The sequence below is a fragment of the Orycteropus afer genome, unplaced genomic scaffold (assembly GCF_000298275.1).
Source record: "Orycteropus afer afer isolate SDZICR_OR568_19922 unplaced genomic scaffold, OryAfe1.0 scaffold01074, whole genome shotgun sequence".
In the NCBI taxonomy this organism is placed as follows: Eukaryota; Metazoa; Chordata; class Mammalia; order Tubulidentata; family Orycteropodidae; genus Orycteropus; species Orycteropus afer.
Genome location: NW_006922661.1, coordinates 188,615 through 196,704, shown reverse-complemented (window position 1 = coordinate 196,704; position 8,090 = coordinate 188,615).

Here is an 8,090-nt window from a genome sequence, read left to right as displayed (position 1 = left end):
GTTGGTGGAGAAGGAGGTAGTGGCTGTCGCTCAGTAGTGAAGTTGCAGGAGGTGTGGGTGTAGTTGTGTCTTATGGGGACTGTTGTCTCCCACTCAATCAGACACAAATTGCAATTGAATAACCTTCAAAAAACTTGTCAGTCTTGCAGGTCCCAAGTGTCCTTGGGGTTGCTGGAGAGCATAATGTGTTCTTAAGCCCCAGGAATCTGCGAGAGCACTGTCTCTTTAAATATCCAAAATAGTCAAGCCTCTTTTTAAACCTTCAAAATGGCGGCACCCTCCGAACCAGCAAAAGTCCACAGCTCAGCCCACCTTTCTCTTCACCTTCTCCGCTTGTTCTCCAGCCACCATGCACAGTCCTCCATGCAGTTACTGGCTAGCAGGGTGATTTTAGGTTAATTCTTAGGTCCTACCACCACTCGGGAATCTCCAAGCTGTGCCGTCAGGATTGCTGCCAGACCACAGCTCCGTTTGTCTCCTTTTTTGGTATTTTCACGCAAATTCTTCTGCTAGTTGGGGTTTAGTTCACTTCCATATCCTTCCCTTTAAGGCTCAGAGGTCCCAAGTTATCTTCTGTGTCTGTGTTAATTGGTTTCCCTTTTCTTTGTTGAAGAGGGTCTGTCTCTTGCACTTCTTGTGTGACTTTCTTCATGATCCCTCTTGTTTCCTCTTCTGTTTTGTTATCTGTGTTTCTTCCATCTCCCCCTTCCCCTCAAGATGTGTTTAGCTGGTTCAGGATTCCCATGGCTGGCACGTGGAGTTAGGGGATGTGCTCCAGTCTCTTCTTCAAACCTCTTTGGGTTTGAAGAACAAATTGGCACCTAGATGAGTATCTTCTACCCTGCCCTGAGTGAATGGATCTTATAGAGGTAGAGCCTGGGCCCATCCCTGAGTGGTATAGGTCCATGTAGAGTGTGAGGCTGGCTCCTTGACTTGGCAGGCCATGGTAGTTACTACACTGTGACGCTCCCTCCTTGTTATAGGGCCCACTGCTGCTAAGCCAGACTTGATTTCCAAGCTGGAACGTAGAGCTGCACCCTGGATCAAGGACCCCAAAGGGCCCAACTGGGGGAAAGATAGTTCTCCAGGTGAGTCTGGACCTACTGAGTTCTGAAAGGCATGTGCAAGGGCCCCATGTTGCTATGGAGACCCACACAACATGGGTGTAGCTGTACATCTCCTACACCTGTCACATGCTAGGTCCTATACTAGGCCCTAGGTATACAGATGACTAAGACATTAACCCTGCCCTCAGAATGTAGAGTAGCCTGGAAACTGGGACCATATAGAAACAGTAAGGCCTTCTGATCAGCAGAAGTGCCAAAGGGGCTCTGGTAGAGCTGATGGAGTGGCAGGTGGTGGACACCATGGCTAGGAGAACCATAGGTCTTTGTGTAGCTGCAGGGAAGGTGAATCCATATCCAGAATAAGTATCTATTCCAGGAAGAACAAAACGCTGTCCTTTCCATGATGTAAGTGGTCCGATGTAATCAACTTGCCACCAGGTTGCTGGCTGATTAACTTGAGATATGGTTCCATATCGCGGACTCAGTGTTGGTCTCTGCTGCTGGCAGATTGGGCACTCAGCAGTGCCAGTAGCCATATCAGCCTTGGTAAGCGGGAGTCCATGTATAACCTCCATCCCTGCCACCATGGCCACTTTGTTCATGAGCCCATTGATCAATGACAGGAGTAGCTGGGGAAAAAAAAAGGATGGCTGGTTTCCACTGAACGTGTCATCCTATCCACCTGATTGTTAAAGTCCTCCTCTGCCGAGGTCACCTTTTGGTGGGCATTCACATGAGACACAAATATCCTTACTCCTTTGGCTCATTCAGAGAGATCTATCCATATACCTCCTCCCCATACATCCTTGTCACCAATTTTCCAATCATGCTCCTTCCAAGTCCCAGACCATCCAGCCAAGCCATTACCCACAGCCCATGAATCCATATACAATCATACATCTGGCCATTTCTTGTTCCATGCAAAGTTCTGTCCATTGGGAGGATTTCCCTTCACCACTGTCCTTCAAGGAGGTCCCAGAAAGGGACTGCAATGCTGCTGCTGTCCAGTATCAAGTGGTGTCTCCATATCGCATAGAACCATCTGTAAACCAGGCATGAGTTTTCTCTTCCTCAGTCAACTGATCATAAGGAACTCCCTATAAGGCCATAGGTGCAGACTGGGAGAGGGAAGGTAATGTGACTGGAGTGGAGACCATAGCCATTTGGGCCACTTCTTCATGCAACCTACTTGTGCCTTCAGGTCCTGCTTGAGCCCGATCACTGATATACCAGTTCCATTTAATGATGGAATGCTGGTGTGCACGTCCAGCTTCATGACTCTGTGGGTCAGACAAAACCCAGTTCATGATGGGCAGCTCAGGACTCATGGTGACTTGGTGGCCCATGGTTAGGCATTCAGTCTCTACTAAAGCCTACTAACAAGCCAAAAGCTGTTTCTCAAAAGGAGAGTAGTTATCTGCAGAGGATGGCAGGGCTCTGCTCCAAAATCCCAAGGGTCTGCATCGTGATTCACCAATTGGGACCTGCCAAAGACTCCAAACAGCATCTCTATCTGCTACAGACACTTCAAGCACCATTGGATCAGTTGGATCATATGGCCCAAGTGGCAGAGCAGTTTGCATGGCAGCCTGAACCTGTTGCAGAGCCTTCTGTTGTTCCGGGCCCCACTCAGAACCAGCAGCTTTCTGAGTCACTTGATAAATAGGCCGAAGCAACACACCCAACCGAGGGATGTGTTGCCTCCAAAATCCAAAGAGGTTCACCAAATGTGCCTCCTTTTTAGTTAGTTGTGGGGGAAGCCAGATACAATAACTTATCCTTCACTTTAGTAGAAATATCTTGACATGCCTCACACCACTGGACCTCTGGAAATTTCACTGAAGTGGAAGGTGCCTGAATTTTTGTCAGGTTAATTTCCCACCCTCTAGCATGCAGATTCCTCGCCAATAAGTCTAGAGGCATTGATACTTCTTCCTTACTAGGTCCAATCAGCATAATGTCATCAATATAATGGACCAGTGTGATGTCTTGTGGAAGGGAAAGGTGATCAAGATCCCTATGGACTAAATTATGACATAGTGCTGGGGAGTTGATATACCTCTGAGGAAGCACTGTGGAAGTATATTGTTGGCCTTGCCAGCTGAAGGCAAACTGCTTCTGATGGTCCTTTGAAATTGGTATTGAGAAAAAGGCATCGGCCAGATCTATAGCTGCATATCAAGTACCAGGGCATGTATTAATTTGCTCAAGCAATGACTCTATATCAGGAACAGCAGCTTCAATTGGAGTCACTACCTGATTAAGTTTACAATAATCTATTGTCATTCTCCAAGATCCATCTGTTTTTTGCACAGGCCAAATAGGCAAATTAAATGGGGATGTGGTGGGAATCACCACTCCTGCATCCTTCAAATCCTTGATGGTGGCAGTAATCTCTACAACTCCTCCAGGATGCAGTATTGCTTTTGATTTACTATTTTTATAGGTAGAGGCAGTTCTAATGGCTTCCACTTGGCTTTTCCTACCATAGTAGCCCTTACTCCACATGTCAGGGAACCAGTGTAGTGTAGGAATTTTGCCAATTGCTCAGTGTATCTATTCCAATTATGTATTCTGGAACTGAGGAGATCACTACAGGATGGGTTTGGGGACCCACTGTGAGACACACCTGAGCTAAGACTCCATCAATAACTTGACCTCCATATGCCCCCACTCTGCCTGGTAGGCCACAATGACACTTTGGGTCTCCTGGAATTAGTGTCAATTCAGAGCCAGTGTCCAGTAATCCCCAAAAAGACTGATTATTTCCATTTCCCCAGTGAACAGTCACTCTCATAAAAAGCCTCAGATCCCTTTGGGGAAGGCTAGAAGATTGACATTATAAATTTTGGGCAATGTAGTGGGGTCCTTCCTCAAGGGGACCTGGCCTCCCCTTCATTCAAGGGGTTGTGGGTCTGTAAACTGACTCAAGCCTGGGAATTGATTGAGAGGCCTTGATTCTGTATTCTGGCAATTCAATCTCGACTGCTGTTCATGTGACCTAGAACTCTTCTGTCTATGCAGATCAAGTACATATTTAATAGGTTTGCCATGTATTTCACTACTAGGAACACCATGCCTAAGTAGCCAATGCCATAATTCCACGTGAGTCGGAGAATTACTGTTTCAACTCTGCTGTCCATTCTGGTAACCATGCCCACCTTGTCTTTGTCGATTAACTGCGGTCACTTGTCCCCTACTACCACAGGGTCCAATCAGCCCCATCATAGTTAAGTGTCTTAGTTCAATTAGGGCAGTTCCCCCTGTCAAATCCGGCTTACATAAAATAGCAATCATAGCAGTCTTCACATAGCTCCCTTCACAAATTGGTTCCTCACCATACTGGTGAAAGGCATGTTCTCTGGACTTTCCATTCATTCTGATAAATTGATTCTAACATACCAATTTCCCTAAGCCTCTGGATATCATCTACATTATACCAAGGTAGGTCTGCTACTTCAGCTTGACTTAAGGTAGGCCATAGCATAATCCATGCTTCAGTAAGCCAACCAAATAAACAATTAGATCCTTTCCTAACCTCTCAAGCTGAAACATTGAATCTGTACTTAGTGGGCCTAAATCAATAAACTCAGACTGATGCAATGTTACATTCCTTGCACCATTATCTCACACTATGTATGTATTCCCATACATATTCTCCAAGTTTCTGTCTATATGTATTAACAAAATCAAGTAAGTCTTTTCGGGTGTAGCATACCACCTCCTCAGTCACACTTTCTATTTCGCCTTTTGGGGCTCGCTTGTACTTAACTTTAGTTATAGGTCTAGCAGCAACAGTGGGTGGTTGGGGAAGTTCCTGAGAACATTCAGCAATGTCTTCCATGGCATCTACCTCAGGCAATAACCCAGCAGGAACAGTTGGATTAATCCCATCAAATAGAGGTGGAAGGGAAAATGGTTTTATAGTAATCCCTTCAGATGGGAGGGATTGAACAGAATTTACAGGCTCCCTATCATCATCTTCCTGTCTGCCCATATGTCCCCATTCCAGGTTTCAGGATCCCATTTTTTCCCAATCAATGCCCTCACTTTAACTTCAGACACCATTCCAGGTTGGCAATATAATTGGCATTGTAATTCAGCCACCCTTACAATAAGACTCTGGGTTTGGTTTTCAGCAATATCAGCTGTTACTAGAAGAAATAAGGCTTTCTTTCAGAGCATAATTGGAAACATTGAGGTATTTTATGCAGTGCCTGAGCTGTGACTCAGCAGCCCTGAACTCATCTCACTGTTTCACCACTTTGTCTAGTGTAAGTAGGACAACCAACCAGCTTCATTATACTCCTCATGCTAAGAAAACTGCAGAAAAGTATCAAATATGCAATCACCCACCGGGCCTCACTTCTCAAAAATGCTTGATCTATTGGTGGTGCTATTTTGCATACTAGTGTTGCCACCTCACACCATGGATTAGCAGGGCCCTCTTTACTAATGGAGGCAGAGTCATTAGTGCCTTTATAATTTATCAAATTGGAGAACCAAAACAGAATCAGGGAGAACCAATTTAGGAAGCCCATACTTATGATTTTGTCTCCCAAGAACCACTCTCAGTACCAACTGTGTTAGGCTGGGTTCCCTAAAGAAGCAAAACCAGTAAAGCTCAGAGAGGGTCAGAGAGAGAGAGAGAGAGAGACAGAATTTATCTTAGGAAAATGACTTACACACTTATAGAAGCTAGCAAGTCCCAAGTTCTAGGATCACACGTCAAGCTGGAGGCTTTTCCTGACTCACACAGCTGCAGGGGCTGATGAGCTCAACATTGGCAGGCAGTATACTGGCTGTTGACGCCAATGAATGATGAATCCAAGATCTCCAGGCCAAATGGTGTTGTTTGCTCATGGACAGTTGTAGGCAGCACAACAGGATCCCGATCCACAGAAGAGTGTCTCTTTTTCCCAGGATGTCCATAAATATATTCGAAGCAAGTGACACCCCTAGGGAAATGCCCTTTCAGTGGACTGGCTGCTCAAAACATATACACCCGATCTCATCATGGGAATAACCCACATCACAACTGCTTACACCACTCAGAATTGTAGTCCAGCCAAGTTGACACACAACTCCAACTATCACAGGTAGATACACGTCTTGGAGAGATCAATCATGGGAGAACAGAAGGGCTATGTATGCACAGGGAGACAGTTCAGGGGGCAGGAGAGGAATGCAATACACAGGGAGGAGGTGACTGTGGGGGAGGAAGTGGGAGGAGAGCTGTTGCACTGTGGAAAACTGCAGTCAATGTTATGAGACAAAGTATATGTGAGCTGCTGTGTGGAACATGAATCTGCTCTGTAAACTTTGACCCAAATCACAATTAAAAAAAGAAAGAAAGAAATCAGACAGTGTATTGCACTGGGCAAATCTGCTGCAAAAGACCTCTGCCAAGTGCTGAAGAGCAAAGATGTCTCTTTGAAGACTAAGGTGTGCCTAACCCAAGCCATGGTACTTTTAATTGCTTCATATGCATGTAAAGCTGGACAATGAATAAGGAAGACCAAAGAAGAGTTGATGCTTTGGAGTTGTGGTGTTAGCAAAGAATACCAAAGGTATCACAGACTGACAGAAGAACTAACAGAAGTGTCCTGGAAGAAGTGCAGCCAGAATGCTCCTTGGAAGCGAGAATGGCCAGACTTCATCTCACCTACTTTGGTCATGTTGTCAGAAGGGATCATTCCTTGGAGAAGGCTATCATGCAGGGTAAAGTGGAGGGTCAGTGAAAAAGAGGAAGGCCCTCAACAAGATAGATTGACCCAGTGGCTGCAACAATGGGCTCAGGTATAGAAAAGATTGTGAGGATGGCACAGGACCAGGTGTTTCGTTCTGTTGTACACAGGGTCGTTATGAGTCAGAGTCAGCTTGACAGCACCTACCACCACCACCACCACAAAAAATGAGGCTGCATGGGCTGCCAAAGAAGACTTCACCAGGTAAAGGTAACTGCAGGGAGGGACTCCTAGTGAGGATGAGGGCTCCACACAGATACATCCCAAGAATCGAGTTGAAGTTACCACAGCCAGAAGTAACTGCTATCAGGTGAAATTATGCCAGTTAAAAACCTTTCTTGTATTCTCCTCCCCACCATCCTATTTCAACCCAGAATGTGTCAAAATTCTGGAAGAAGCTGGAGGGTGGGTGGAGAAATATCCCTTCTTCCTACAATAGGATTCCAGACATGAAGGGTGAGATGGGAGAGGCAAGAACCCAAGCTTTTAAATGAAGTCTAGATGTTTGACACAATACAGGACTAGACTTTTTTCCTTAGGTTTTCAGGTAAAAAATATTTTTTAAACTTTTTATTGTGATTTGGGCGAAAGTTTACAGAGCAAATTCACTTTCCATACAGCACCTCATGTACCCTTTGTCTCATGACATTGACTGTAATTTCCCACAATGCAACAGCTCCCCTCCCAATTCCTCCCCATAGTTACCTCTTCTCTGTGTCCTTCCCTCCCATACATTCCTGCACCCCCCCAAGCTGTCTCTCTGTGCATACACAGTTCTTCTATTCTCCCATGATTGATCTCTCCAAGGAGTGTATCTACTTAATATAAATGTTCAGCTCATATGTCTACCTAATATAAATGTTCAGCTCATATGCTGTGGTAGTTATGTTTGTGTGTCAATTTGCCTGGGCCTGGTTGAGTGGCTGGGTAGCTGGTGGTAGTTATTCCCCATGATGAGACTGGTAATCAACTCCATGGTGAGATCTACCATTAGCAGCTGAGTAGCTGCCTTTGGGATATGGTCTGCTTCCTGCATATAAGCATATAAGGAGAAGCCTTGGGAATGGTCTCTAGGCTATAGCATGCTTGGACCCTGCATGTAGCCATGTCATTGCTCAGCAGCCTGCTCTGCTCTGCCGACCTTGGGACTTACAATGGACTTAAGTTAATGGCCTGCCATGTGGTTTGGTAACATTGGGACTGTGCCTTTTTACTTGTCAACCTTGGGGCTTCTCAGCTTCAGCAGCCAGCAGCTGTCTGAGTGAAGAAACGCCTC